This window comes from Amphibalanus amphitrite, unplaced genomic scaffold (assembly GCF_019059575.1).
Source record: "Amphibalanus amphitrite isolate SeventyFive unplaced genomic scaffold, NRLGWU_Aamphi_draft 000149F_arrow, whole genome shotgun sequence".
In the NCBI taxonomy this organism is placed as follows: Eukaryota; Metazoa; Arthropoda; class Thecostraca; order Balanomorpha; family Balanidae; genus Amphibalanus; species Amphibalanus amphitrite.
This window is the reverse complement of record NW_024881644.1, coordinates 16,142-21,710: the sequence shown is the minus strand read 5'-3', so window position 1 is coordinate 21,710 and position 5,569 is coordinate 16,142.

Here is a 5,569-nt window from a genome sequence, read left to right as displayed (position 1 = left end):
CGAGAGCGTTTTACTGAGACCCGATATGACGGATCGAGCAACGCTGAGCAGCCTTACAAAGACCAGTCGAGACCACAGAGAGCGGTGTAAAGCAGACGGCGGGGTGATGTGCCCGACAGGAGGTGATCTCTCATCCCTCTGCCGGTATAAACTCTCAGAGCTGGCTCTCCCGGCGATCAGCCACTCAGCGGGCTCAGCGGTCGGACCAAACCGCACGGCTGCCGCCTGCAGGTGGCACGACAGATGTTATCCAATCGGCCCTGATATTTTCGGTAAAACTCGCCGCTGCTTACGGCGGTAGCCAAGTGAAACACGTTTCTCTGGGGATGGCGTGCAGACTGATACGGTGTGATTACAAACGGGTCCGCCGGGCGCTGAGGGGGATGCCGAGCTCAACATGACAACCGTGAATACGTAGACACAAACGTATTCGAGCAAAAACGGATGATGCAACGGTATTTAAATGGCACCACCGGCACCCTCAGACCACCGCTATGGCGTCCATTTTGCTGGACAGCAGTCTGAAGAGCTAACTGTACCATTTCTTCTAATTGGTATTCATTTTTTTATTCTGTTTCACATTTTATTCTTGTATTGAGTATTATCTATTGTATTCACCAGCGAGAGATCGTGACAGCACACTGCCCCAGTCCAGCGATCTATTGCAGTAAGCAGCGAACACCGTCTAATATATTTTGTCTCTTATTTGCATTATTTGGTGCATTGCATCATAGCTCTCGATGATAAGTATTCTGTCATTCCTTCATTCTGTCGATTATATTTTTGTAACACCTTTAAAAGTATCAGTGCGCACAAACGTCAGAAGTAAAATCCAAGTACAGATTCTTGGCGCAGATTTTCTAGTTTTTTTCAGCAGTTCATAGCTCCGATTCCCTATAAACGTCGAATCTCACTAAGCAATTTTACGCTTGTGAAAACGACCGAGTTTCACTTCAAGACAAGTGTTTAGTTATGTTCATGAACCCAAGATTTCAAATGTACCTTGACATTCCTTGTATCTTAAACTGCACGAGATTGCGGTTACTGGATGCTGAGAATGTTTGTACGTCATCACTAGTTAATCTCACCGTCATCCACCGATGATGACACCATTTATTTGTGGTCAGGGCTGTCGATATATAAGCCAAACCTCCCAATCAAACCAGAATTTCGTGCAGACCAATGCCGCAGCACCCGCAGAAGGCCGGCAGACGCGGCTTCAGGTGCCGGTGTCACCCATGTTTCGGAACATCATTAGCCGAAGCCGGCGGCCCCGGCGCCAGCGACCATTAATCAGCACCGCTGTCCACTCGACTGAGCTCTCCAGAAACGGCGCCAGCCGGCTCTTTTCAATATTTTGCCGAGCCTCGTCGGCCTGCCCGCTACGACGTCATGATTCAGTCAAAGTCAGGAAGCGATTAAAACCGCCACTGGTAGCGACGGGCGCCGCAACGCTCAGCAAAACGGACGGTTTTCGAGGATGGGAAGCCAACGGCTGGTCACGACAGTTTGTGTGAGTTATTTAATGCATGTTTCGACTTAAAGTATGATAAGTTGCAAAATATGTTTGCTGATAGCTGGGTAAGTTTGGCCGCACCTACAGTCAACATGACTTGCTATGAGGCGGAGCTGGCCAAACGGGGACCGGACGGTAGCGGGCAGCGCGCGGCTGTCGTGCCGGCGGCCATCTTTGTTGAGTCGAGTGGGCCATGTCGACTGGTGTGCACCGTCCGGCGGCCGCTCCGCTCACAAATCCGCCACGATCCCTTTGACCGGCGACTTAAATTTCAGCGCAGCTTCTCAGCCGCCGCCGTAATCATTCCAGCTTTCGGGTCCTTCTCGGCGTGGCATTCCTCTGGGCTCCGATAAGCTGGACTGTGGGGCCATTACAGCCGTTACTGCCGGCGTGGTCCGCTGCAGAACGACCGCCTGCAGCCGGCGCCGCCCGGCCCGCCTCTCCGAGCCCCAACGTCTCCCCGCCCGCCGTAGCGCGTAACGTCTCCCGTACGACCGTACGGGGACGTTATGCGGCTGTTATAAGCCTCGGCGGCGATGTCGCAAAGTGGTGCAATCGTCGGGCGATCTGGTGTCACCGCGGACGCTCGTAATCTAGCGCCGAGATGGGCATCGGTGGCCTCGGCGGAGGTGGAGGCGGCGTCGCTCAGAGAGGCCCCTCGCGGCCGGCCAGGACTCCGTGGCCCGTCCGAGACTGTCCGCCATTAGCAGCGACTCTTTACGATCGCAGAGATATAATGAGTGGCTGCAGCCGGTGCCGGCGTGCCTGCAACCATGATGGCGACATCAAGCAGCCTTTTATTGAATTTGTCGTAATCTTTGTATCAGAAAGCTCGTAAAAGTAACTCAAAGCCACACAGAAATACTTGGGCTCGGTATTTAGTGCGTCACGGTGTTTAGGCCTTTACGACGGGGTGATAAAGGTGCCACGGATTGTTCCGATCATGGATTGTGTGTGGGCCGGTCGGCGCCGGTGGCCGTGGTGACTGGGGCGCACCCACTGCCGGCTCCCAGGCACCGATCGCTCCTAGACTCCCGGGTCGCCGCCGCGCCCTGTCCTCCGTCCGGCGGTGGTCGACCAGAGGCCAATTAAGCGGTCCGGGGCCATCGCCGCCTACACGGCCCGCTCAGGTTCTCTCAGAGCCCTCGGTGAGCGCTGATGCAACCGGTGCCGGCCGGCCGCGGACCTCCGGCGCGGCACGGTTCAGTGACACGCCGATCGTATCTGCTGACATCAATAACGAGCCCTAGGGCACGGGTGTGTCCGCCTGGGAGTGTCCTCCTGCACATGCCACCTCGATCGCAGCCGCCGCCGCCGTCCCGGGTCGTGCAGACCGCGGCTGCAGCGTCCAACCGCTCGATCCTAAGTGCTTGAGACTGCTTGAGGCCGCAATTAGTATGTGATGCAGGAATGGACTCAGGACTGCGAGGTTCTCAGAAAATCCCGCTCAGGAAATTTGGTCAGAAGGTTCTCTTCTAGACAAGCCACTTTTGAGGTGCATATCTTTACATCAGTGTGTGCCACACATGACAGCAAGAACGTCCCAAAGAGCATCACGCATTCAGCGAGATTCCATTGTCTTTACCGTGTCAAAGCATAAAACTGCCTAGAATGCTGATTGTTGAGTCATTAAGAGAAACTTCACGTACCAAAAACAATCCTATATTCGGAATGAGGGTCGCCAAAGTACAGTAACCTCTGCTTCGGACACACGCCACATCCACATTCCACTGGAATCTTTATTAAACGACTCTCTGTTCTCCTCGTGCGGGTATTTCTGACATTCGGCGTCCACCAGCGCTGCGTCCGGTGGCCGGACTACTCCTTTCCCGGCGCGGCGGTCGGTCGGCACCATTGTGTTTCCGATCCGGTGGCCGGCGGTACCTCTGTTCGCCGGATGTCTCGTGCTGTCGGCACGCTGCCGGTCCGGCTGCGGCCCGTTCCCGACAGTGACCCGCCTCCATGGCGGATAACTGTAACTACTGTGCCGCCGCTCGGTACAGGGAATGTCACATCAGGCCTAATTATTTTCTCCAATTAACTCGGGACAGGGGACAATGGCGGCGTCCGCTGCGGTGACCGGCTAGTGAAGGACCGCTGAAGGGACGGTGAAGGGGCCGTTGAAGGGCCAGAGACAGGCCTGTGGATGGAAGCTGAAACCGTAGCGTTGTGGTGACGGCGTACGGAAGAAAGCCGATGACACGTGCAGATTCATTTTATATGGAAATTAAAAGCTGAATGCAAAAAAGCAAGAACCCAGCGCAGGATAGATAACATTGTGTAAGATTAAGTCGAATAGCATTATAGAGCTGGGAATGAAATAATTAAGAGTACTGCAGAAAAAATTGCCAAAAATGTTATGAAGTGACGACGAAATGACATAGAGCTAAAAAGCATCAATAAGCAAAATCGAAAGATCGTAACAGACTTCGAGACAATTTCGTATTCGGACATTAACGGGACAATTAAGACATGAAGCGCACTGCTTTCTTGAAATGCGGCACTATTGAAATGCTTGTATGCATGTCTCTGCCGAATTTTATCACATACATAGCATAAACGGAAGAGGGTTCAACACTGGCGCGCATACTCGTATCCGAGGGAAGCAGCATGAGAAGAAAGACATCGCAAGGTGACTAATGCCCTCTTATTTGCATACTCGTCTCTGTCTGTGTCCACATGTTCTCACACAACGGCGATATATTCCCTAGATAACTGCATATTCTTAGGTGAAGCAGCACAAGTCTAAGTCGTCAGGAAATAGGATCGGAAGCTTTTCTGCGTACCACATAGCCCCAGACCACAAAAGAGAGACCGGCCGCTTTTAATGTCACCGACTCCCTGATATGCTAGATTTGTACATCAGAATCCTCGCTGAGACGCTTCTTCTGGGACAACCCCGATGCGTAATAGGCATACGTAAGTCATAACTGCATCACTGAGCACAGCGGTCTTTCACAGAACGAGACACCGCCTTCCGCGAAGAGCGCCGTCAGCACGAGGGCGGGGGCGAGCTGCGGTCGCGGCGCTGCACTTGCGCCACATCGCTGAAATTCCTGCCGATGCTGCCGGTTGGCGGTTAGAGAGCCGGTGGAATCCTGTCGCCCCTGAGGAGTGGGCACACAGATCAGCGTGTCAGCGTCACTGCTGCGCGAGGCTCGCGCTACCGGAACTGGCGGCGTGACTAACTCGTCCACCGGCCCGCCGTCGGTGGCCCGGACATGCTCGGGGGCTGTGAGCTGGAAAAATGGGTCCTATCAGTGCTATGAGTGACAGTCGTATGTTAAAACGGGAGAGTACATCCGTTTCGCTGCCGATGACATATCATAACCGGGCTGAAATATTGGATAAATGTAGTTACAGTCCAATGAAATAAAAGGCACAACAATAGGAGTCACTCGTACATATATTCCTTTAGCAAAAAAGTACCTGTATCTATGTATGCCAGCATGTTTCTGGAAAAAAAAAACACTTTGCATCGTCTGTTGTCCACGTTTATGGGACATTCACACAATTTATCAATATATCTCATTAGGATCACACCTTTTTGCATCAAACCATTAGCTGATCAATCCATGACTTGTATATCGCTGGTCCGTATGTGTGTTACTAATCAAAGAATACTACCTCGCATGCAAAATGAGGACCAAATGAGCCTTGATGACCAGTTAACGATCGCGAGAGCCCCAAACTAATGATGGCATGGCAACAAACACATGACCAGCATGCGGTCTGCGAGCTACATGAGGAGCCTGGGTGTAATGTTCTGATAATCAGGCACTTAGCAACTGCAGCTTAGTTGACCTGAGAACATTAAATCATTTTCGATACACAACTTAAGAATCAACAGCATCTTCCAGCCGCAATAACCTCCGACAAACCACCTGAGACAAAACTAACAAGACTTCCGCCTCACTGCCTGAGTTGACTCTTCCAGCCAGGTCAAAGACCAGAGCGTCTCCCGCAGTGCGGCTGCCGCCCGGCGCCGGTCGCTGCAGACACCTCTCCGTGCCGACCGCTGATCTGGGCGCCAGTCACGGTGTGCAGTCCCGG